We start from the raw sequence: 10,051 nt of genomic DNA on the forward strand, positions 1-10,051 counted from the left end.
AGAGGCACAGAGAACTCCCTTCAGACATAACTTGAATCGATCTTCTGCATGACATATCATAGTGAAATGAGCAAAATACAAGGATAAAGAGAAAATTCTGAAAGCACCTAGGGATAAACAGGCTCTAACTTACAAAGGGAGACCCATAAGACCAATGGCAGACCTATCTACTGAAACTTGGCAGGCCAGAAAGGAATGGCAGGAAATCTTCAATGTGATGAACAGAAAAAAATATGCAGTGAAGAATCCTTTATCCAGAAAGTCTGTTATTCAGAACAGGAGAGATAAAGGTTTTCCCAAACAAACAAAAACTGAAGGAATTCATTACCACTAAACCAGCCCTACAAGAGAGCCTAAGGGGGATCCTGTGAGTGAAATGTTACAAGGACCACAGTCTCAGAGACATCACTACAAGCATGAAACCTACAGACATCACAATGAATCTCAACTCATATCTTTCAATAATAACACTGAATGTAAATAGACTAAATGCTCCAACCAGAAGACATAGGGTATCAGAATGGACAAAAACACAAGACCCATCTATTTGCTGTCTATAAGGGACTCATTTTAGACCTGAGGACACGTTCAGATTGAAAGTCAGGGGATGGAGAACTATCTATCATGCTACTGGAAGTCAAAAGAAAGTTGGAGTAGCCATACTTATATCAGACAAACTAGACTTTATATCAAAGGCTGTAACAAGAGATGAGGATGGGCATTATATAATAATTACAGGGTCAATCCATCAGGCAGAGCTAACAATTATAAATGTCTATGCACTGAATACGGAAGCCCCCAAATACATAAAGCAATTAATCACAAACATAAGCAACCTTATTGAGAAGAATGTGGTCATTGCAGGGGACTTTAATACTCCACTTACAGAAATGCACAGATCATCTAGACACATTATCAATAAAGAAACAAGGGCCCTGAATGATACATTGGATCAGATGGATTTGACAGATATATTTAGAACTCCACATCCCAAAGCCACAGAATATACTTTTTTCTCGAGTGCACATGGAACATTCTCCAAGATAGATCACATACTGGGTCACAAAACAGCCCTTCATAAGTATACAAGAATTGAGATCATACCAGGCATACTTTCAGGCCACATTGCTAGGAAACTTGAAATCAACCACAGAGAAAAGTCTGGAAAACCTCCAAAAGCATGGAGGTTAAAGAACACCCTACTAAAGAATGAATGGGTCAACCAGGCAATTAGAGAAGAAATTAAAAAATATATGGAAACAAATGAAAATGAAAATACAATCCAAATGCTTTGGGATGCAGTGAAGGCAGTCCTGAGAGGAAAATTCATTGCAATCCAGACCTATCTCAAGAAACAAGAAAGATTCCAAATACAAAATCTAATAGCACACCTAAAGGAACTAGAAGCAGAACAGCAAAGACACCCCAAACCCAGCAGAAGAAGAGAAATAATAAATATCAGAGCAGAAATAAACAATATAGAATCAAAAAAAAAAACACTGTAGAGCAGATCAATGAAACCAAGAGTTGGTTTTTTGAAAAAATAAACAAAATTGATAAACCTCTAGCCATGCTTCTCAAAAAGAAAAGGGAGATGACCCAAATAGATAAAATCATGAGTGAAAATGAAATTATTACAACCAATACCTCAGACATACAAACAATTATCAGGAAATACTATAAAAAATTATTGCCAACAAATTGGGCAACCTGAAGAAATGGACAAATTCCTAAGCGCCCACACACTTCCAAAACTGAAACAGAAAGAAATAGAAAACTTGAACAGACCCATAACCAGTGAAGAAATTGAATCAGTTATCAAAAATCTCCTAACAAATAAGAGTCCAGGACCAGATGGCTTCCCTAGGGAATTCTACCAGACATTTACAGCAGAGATAATACCTAGCCTTCTCAAGCTGTTCCAAAAAAATAGAAAGGGAAGGAAAACTTCCAGACTCATTCTATGAAGCCAGCATTACTTTGATTCCTAAACCAGACAGAGACCCAGCAAAAAAAAAAAAAAAAAAAGAGAGAGAGAGAGAGAGAGAGAGAGAACTACAGGCCAATATCCCTGATGAATATGGATGCAAAAATTCTCAATAAGAGACTAGCAAAGTGAATTCAACAGCGTATAAAAAGAATTATTCACCATAATCCAGTGGGATTCATTCCTGGGATGCAGGGTTGGTTCTACATTCACAAATCAATGTGATACATCACATTAATAAAATAAAACAAAAGAACCATATGATCCTGTCAATCAATGAAGAAAAAGCATTTGACAAAATTCAACATCCTTCCTTAATAAAAACCCTCAAGGAAGTCGCGATAGAAGGAACATACTTAAACATCATAAAAGCCATTTATGAAAAGCCCACAGCTAATATCATCCTCAATGGGGAAAAACTGAGAGCTTTCCCCCTGAGATCAGGAACATGACAGGGATGTCCACTCTCACTGCTGTTGTTTAACATAGTCTTCGAAATTCTAGCATCAGCAATCAGACAACAAAAGGAAATCAAAGGCATCAAAATTGGCAAAGATGAAGTTAAGCTCTCACTTTTTACAGATGACATGATATTATACATGGAAAACCTGACAGACCCCACCAAAGAGTCTAGAACTGATACATGAATTCTACTAGAATTCTACTAGAACTGATACATGAATTCAGCAAAGTCGTGGGATACAAAATCAATGTACAGAAATCAGTTGCATTCTTGTACACTAATAGTGAAGCAACAAAAAGACAAGAAACTGATCACATTCACAATTGCACCAAGAAGCATAAAATACCTAGGAATAAATCTAATCAAAGATGTACTAGATCTGTATGCTGAAAACTATAGAAAGCTTATGAAGGAAACTGAAGAAGATATAAAGAAATGGAAAAACATTCCATGCTCATTGATTGGAAGAATAAATATTGTTAAAATGTTAATACTACCCAAAGCTATCTACACATTCAATGCAATTCCAATCAAAATTGCACCAGCATTCTTCTTGAAGCTAGAATAAGCAATCCTAAAATTTGTATGGAACCACAAAAGATCTCTAATAGCCAAAGTAATATTGAAGAAGAAGACCAAAGTGGGAGGCATCATAATCCCAGACTTTAGCCTCTACTACAAAGCTGTAATCAGTAAGACAGCATGGTATTGGCACAAAACAGATGCATAGACCAATGGAATAGAATTGAGACTCCAGAACTGGACCCACAAAACTATGACTAACTAATCTTTGACAAAGCAGGAAAGAGTATCCAATGGAAAAAAGACAGTCTCTTTAACAAATGGTGCTGGGAGAACTGGACAGCAACATGCAGAAGAATGAAACTAGACCACTTTCTCACACCATTCACAAAAATAAACTCAAAATGGATAAAGGACCTGAATGTGAGACAGGAAACCATCAAAACCCTAGAGGAGAAAGCAGGAAAAAACCTCTCTGACCTCAGCCGCAGCAATTTCTTACTTGACACATCTCCAAAGGCAAGGGAATTAAAAGCAAAGATTAACTATTGGGACCTCATGAAGATAAAAAGCTTCTGCACTGCAAAGGAAACAATCAACAAAACAGGCAACCCATGGAATGGGAAAAGATATTTGCAAATTACATATCGGACAAAGGGCTAGTATTCAAAATCTATAAAGAATTCACCAAACTCCACACCCGAAAAACAAATAATCCAGCGAAGAAATGGACAGAAAACATGAATAGACACTTCTCTAAAGAAGACATCCAGATGGCCAACAGGCACAAGAAAATATGCTCAATGTCACTCCTCATCAGGGAAATACAAATCAAAACCACACTCAGATACCACCTCATGCCAGTCAGAGTAGCTAAAATGAACAAATCAGGAGACTATAGATGCTGGAGAGGATGTGGAGAAACGGGAACCCTCTTGCACTGTTGGTGGGAATCCAAACTGGTGCAGCCACTCTGGAAAACAGTGTGGAGGTTCCTCAAAAAATTAAAAATAGACCTATCCTATGACCCAGCAATAGCACTGCTAGGAATTTACCCAAGAGATACAGGAATGCTGATGCATAAGGGCACTTTTACCCCAATGTTTACAGCAGCACTTTCAACAATAGCCAAATTATGGAAAGAGCCTGAATGTCCATCAACTGATGAATGAATAAAGAAATTGTGGTTTATATACACAATGGAATACTACGTGGCAATGAGAAAGAATGAAATACGGCCTTTTGTAGTAACGTGGATTGAACTGGAGAGTGTTATGCTAAGTGAAATAAGTCATACAGAGGAAGACAGATACCGTATATTTTCACTCTTATGCGGATCCTGAGAAACTTAACAGAAGACCATGGGGGAGGGGAAGGGAAAAAAAACAAGGTTAGAGAGGGAGGGAGGTTAGAGAGGGAGGGGAAGGGAAAAAAAACAAGGTTAGAGACTCTTAAAAACTGAGAACAAACTGAGGGTTGATGGGGGGTGGGAGGGAGGGGAGGGTGGGTGATGGGTATTGAGGAGGGCACCTGTTGGGATAAGCATTGGGTGTTGTATGGAAACCAATTTGAAAATAAATTTCATATTAAAAAATAAATAAACATTAAATAAATAAATACACAATATGAATTTCAAAATAAGCGAACTCTCTATACACATATCCATGTTTATTTCTTCTTATATGTATATATTACATGATATGTAAACACATGTAAATCTATTTATCTTTATTGTTCAGATTACATATTTGCTATGTGTTGATCAGCATTCAACAATTTTAGCAGTTATATATGACCTAACATTAATGACCTCAGGTGGGAATAAAAATAAACATCTTAAATGTGTGTGTATGTGTATGTGTGTGTATGTGTGTGTGTGTGTATATATCCCTGCAGTATCTCACCATGGCATATTTAAGGTCCATCCCAAGAAAATCTTGATTTATCTCTGCATTCTCTTCCTCCACAATTCTAATAGACTCAGTGTTATCACCAAAATGAGTTACTGAAAGCCTGTGAACACCATCTCAGGTACACGGTTTTGTTTATATGGTCTCTCCACAAAGAATGCTTCCCCAAGTGCACCCATCTTCATTACAATTGAAATGGTGCCCTTTCTTCAAAGATTTTTATGATGCATTTCCTAATTACCTTGAAAAGGGTAGAAATGCTCACTCATTTGAAACACTGTATTTTATTTATTTTGGGGGTCACAAATGGCCTTTATTAGTACTTATTTTGACCCATAAATTTTTTTAGATCATAATTCAATAGTCCTAGTACTCTTCCAATCTTTTGCAGTGTTAGCACAGTGGCTTACCCACATGAGGTCCTAAATAAGTACTTAGGAAATATATATACATTTGAAATGAATCTGTCAGCACAAACACTTCAAATGAAGTGAGAGTGCATCACTCATTTTCAATCCCGTTATGAGCCCCAAGAGATTGCTGGGTCTGGGGTGTCTGCTGCAGGCCAGCTCACCTTCCTGTTTCTTTCAAGACAATCACAAGTATCATACACCTAAAGCAAATTATTCTTATATGGCACAATACCAGAAAAAAGCCCTTTAATTAGATGTTTGTTTAAAGATACAAAACACATAAGTATTTAAAACAAATATTACTATGTATTTCTGGAGGTGCAGGTCACAAGATTAGACCAAGTCATCTGTCCTCTATTTTCCCCCCTTAGGGATACCCTCAAGGGCCAGGAAAGGGACTGAATACATTAGAGTCTAGACACTTACTGATTTTCTCTGAAAATCCATGTTATTGCATAGGTCTGTAGTATGTTAATTTTTTTTTTACTTTTTATTTAAATTTTAGTTAACATAGAGTGCAATATTGGTTTCAGGAGTAGAATTCAGTGATTCATCACTTACATGCAACACCCACCGCTCATCACAAAAAGTGTCCTCTTTAATACTCATCACCCATCTAGCCCATTCACCCCCCCACCATCCTCCATAAACCCTCAGTTTGTTCTCTATCATTAAGTCTCTTGTTTGTTTACCTCTCTTCTCTTTTACACCCTTTCCATATTTTCATCTGTTTTGTTCATTAAAATCCACATATGAGTGAAGTCATATGGTATTTGTCTTTCTGTCATTGGCTTACTTCCTTTAGCATAATACATTCTAGCTCATACACATCATTGCAAATGGCAAGATTTCATTCTACTTGATGGCCAAGTAATATTCCATTGTGTAAGTGTGTGTGTGTGTGTGTGCGTGCGTGTGTGTATATATATATATGTATATATATATATGTGTGTGTATATATATATATATATATATATATATATATATATATATATACTTCTTTATCCATTCATCAGTTAATGGACATTTGGACTCTCCATAGTTTGGTTATTGTTGATAATGCTGCACATCATGGTGCATGTACCCTTTTGAACCTGTATTTTTGTATCCTTTGGGTAAATACCTACTAGTACAATTCCTGAGTCATCGGATACTTCTATTTTTAACTTTTTGAGGAGTCTCCATACTGTTCTCCAGACTGGCTGCACCACTTTGCATTCCCATCAACATTGCAAGAGAGTCCCCCTTTCTCTGCATCCTCACCAACACCTGTTGTTTTTTGCATTGTTAATTTTAACCATTCTGACAGATGTGAGGTGGTATCTCATTATGGTTTTGGTTTGTATTTCCCTAATGATAAGTGATGTTCAGGATCTTTTCATGTGTCTCTTAGCCATCTGGATGTCTTCAGGGAAAAAATGACTATTCATGTCTTCCATACATTTTTTAATTTGGTCATTTGTTTTTGGGGTGTTGAGTTTGATAAGTTCTTTACAGATTTTGGATACTAACCCTTTATCAGATAAGTTATTTGGAAATATCTTTTCCCATTCCATACCCTGTCTTTTAGTTTTGTTAATTGTTTCTTTTGCTCTGCTAAAGGTTTTTATCTTAGTACCAATAGTTCATTTATGCTTTTGTTTCCCTTGCCTTCAGCAACGAGTCTAGTAAGTTGCTATAGACAAAGTCAAAGGGGTTGCTGCCTATGTCCTCCTCTAGGATTTGGTGGTTTCCTGTTTCACAGTTAGGTCTTTCTTCCATTTGGAATTTATTTTTGTGTATGGTGTAAGAAAATGGTCCAGTTTCATACTTCTGCATGTTGCTGTCCAGTTTTCCCAACAGCATTTGTTTAAGAGACTGTCTTTTGTCCATTGGCTATTCTTTCCTGTTTTGTCAAAGATTAGTTCACTATATAGTAGTGGGTCCATTTCTAGGTTTTGTTTTCTGTTCCATTGATCTATCTGTTTCTGTGTCAGTGCCATATTGTCATGATGACGATAGCTTTGTAATATAGCTTGAAATCTGGAATCATGATGCCTCCAATTCTGTTGTTCTTTTTCAGAATTGCTTTGGCTATGTGGGGTCTTTTGTGGTTTCATACAAATTTTTGGATTGTTTTTTCTAGTTCTGTGAAAAATGCTGGTGGTATTTTGATAAGGAATGCATTATATGTGTAGATGCTTTGGATAGTATAGACATATTAACAATATTTGTTCTTCCAATCCATGAGTATGGAATGTTTTTCGACTTCTTTGTGTCCTCTTCAATTCCTTTCATAAGTTTTCTATAGTTTTCAGAGTATATATCTTTTATCGCTTTAGTTTTATTCCTAGGGGTTTTACTATTTTTGGTACAATCGCCAAATGGGACTGATTCTTTGATTCTTTTTCTGCCGCTTCATTACTGGTGTATAGAAATACAACAGATTTCTGCATGTTTATTTTACATTCTGTGACTTTGATGAATTCATGTAATAGTTCTAGAAATTGTTTGGTGGAGTCTTCTGGATTTTTTACATAGAATATCATGTCATTTGCAAACAGTGAAAGTCTGAATTCTTCCTTGCTGATTTGGATGTTTTTTCTTTCTTTTTGTTCTCTGATAGCTGAGGCTAGGACTTCCAATACTATGTTAAATAGTAATGGTGAGAGTGGACATCCTTGCCTTTTTCCTGACCGTAATGGGAAAGGCTCTCAGTTTTTCCCCATTGAGGATATTAGCTGTGGATCTTTCTTAAATGACCTTTGCGATGCTGAGGTATGTTCCCTCTAAACCTACTTTGTTGAGGGCTTTTATTAAGGATTGATGCTGTATTTTGCCAAATACTTTTTCAGCATCTATTGAGAGAATCGTCCACTGCTCCTTCCACCCTGACTCCCTTATGACACCGGTGTTCCTGGCTCCAGCATCTCTCCCTCCCTCCCTCCATCTCTCTCTCCCCCCATCCAGACCTTCACCCAGATCTGGTCCCTCCGATCTCGCCAGGGTACAGGGAAGGAGAGATAGTTGACTTGGGTGATCAGAACACCCACAGTGCTTCTTCCTTTAGCTGCAGTAAGGTTGTTTTTCAGATCCTTTTATTTCGTCCTCTAATTTGTGAACTCACCAGGTAAACAGCTCATGGTGAAACTCGATGTTCTAGTCGATGGCTGTTTGGCCCAGGTGTTGTATCACTGGATCAGGCTCATTAAATCAGTTTTTTTGCCTCCACTCTACAAAGTCAGGCTAAGCCACTTCATCACCTCCAACAGCCAGCTTTGGTCCTCCCCCGAATGGGTGGTATAGATTGCTCACCTGATGTTGCATGGAAGAAGCCGAACACACAGGATTATCTGCCAAGTGATTCCACATGGGACATAGAGTCCCAAAGCAGGCAAAATGAACCTATGATGCCAGAAATCAGGAAAGGGTTTTTCCTCTTTATTAATAAAGAATTAATAAATTCTTTTATTAACAAATCACATAAAACAATTTCTGAAACACCTGGTTTGTTTCTCTCTCTCGTGCTCTGGAAGTGGGTTTCCCAGGGCCAGCCCCAGGGAGAGAGTGTCCTGGCCCTAATATGCTGTCCTCCTATGAGCACCCTCCACTTTCCAGTCTTCATGCCTTCGCTCGTGTCGTGTTCTCCATTTTCTCATGTGAACAAAGGAATTCTATCTTCCTGTTGATTTTTGTATCCTAAAAGTCTTTAATTCAGACACAAAGCACGGGCCAGAGTACGGGGCGCGAAGACCGTCATGCACGTGCACTTCGTGCAGGGCACGGCGAGAAATCTGCAGAGACATCATAATTAAATTGCTCAAATCCACTGAAAAAGATTAAATCTCCAAAGCAGCCAGAGGAAAAAGACATGGTCCATACCCTCGTCTGCTGTCTCAGCTTCAACTCCTCTCAGCAGAATCCGTTCTCCATCTGGGAAACCTCGCACGGGTCCCAGAATTGTCCGAGGACCGAGCTGCGGCGTGATACCCCAACAGTATTTACTTCACTGTACCAGTCAGGGTCCCAGCAGGAGACAGAAATGACACACAGTATCTGAACAGAAAGAATTAACACTTGCCACACATTATCTCATTTTATTGTCTTCCCCACAGCCCTGTGAGGAAGGAGTTATTTCCCATTTCACAAGGCTCCGAGCACCTAGGGATAACACGTGAGGAAAGCCTACCCCAGAGCAAAGCCAACAGAAAGAAAAGCAGTGTTAAGATGAAGAGAAAGCCCTTGAATTCCTTGTCTGGCTGACATGCCAGGTTGGTTCCTTTAATCTTTCTGAGAAATTATTGTTTCCACACGATACAAACTACACCAGATCGCTGAAAAACTGGGGAAGACTTTCTCTATCTTTAGAGTTTTTGGAGCCTCCTTCTCTCATGAGATCAGAGATTGTAACCTCTAAGACTTTCTCTCAGAGCTGAAAGTGTACATGCCCCACTCTTCTAGGAACCTCAAAGAAGAGCAATCAATCATCCCTCTTGTGTCCTTGGTTTTCATCAGAACCCTGTGTTCACTCTGCCTGTGTCTGAGCTTTTTTTCTCATGCACTTGACTGAGCTTCAAAACTCCAAATTTAAGGGACTCCTGAAGTGCAGACCTGTGCTATTCCTCTTGAGTAGAGTCTCACCACACTTTTACCATTTCCCAGCCTGTGCAAAGTAATTGGTCACACAACCCCACAGCAGTTGGAAGTTTACAGTGCAACAGAGAAGAATGCCAGCACCCCAGCTTGCTTCCTCAGTAGGAGTCCCTGTTCCTATGCC

The 10,051-nt window shown here is 38.4% G+C and overlaps 1 non-coding gene across 1 annotated transcript; it reads right to left on the reverse strand.

Moving 5' to 3' along the window:
- Positions 1–8,470: 8,470 nt before the first annotated feature.
- LOC128777508 (small nucleolar RNA SNORD57) lies at positions 8,471–8,542 on the reverse strand. The gene has a single exon (XR_008422754.1). It is a non-coding gene; the product is annotated as a small nucleolar RNA SNORD57 (small nucleolar RNA).
- Positions 8,543–10,051: the final 1,509 nt, after the last annotated feature.

Source organism: Panthera pardus, unplaced genomic scaffold, assembly GCF_024362965.1.
Source record: "Panthera pardus isolate Hobbes unplaced genomic scaffold, ASM2436296v1 HiC_scaffold_16, whole genome shotgun sequence".
Classification (NCBI taxonomy): Eukaryota; Metazoa; Chordata; class Mammalia; order Carnivora; family Felidae; genus Panthera; species Panthera pardus.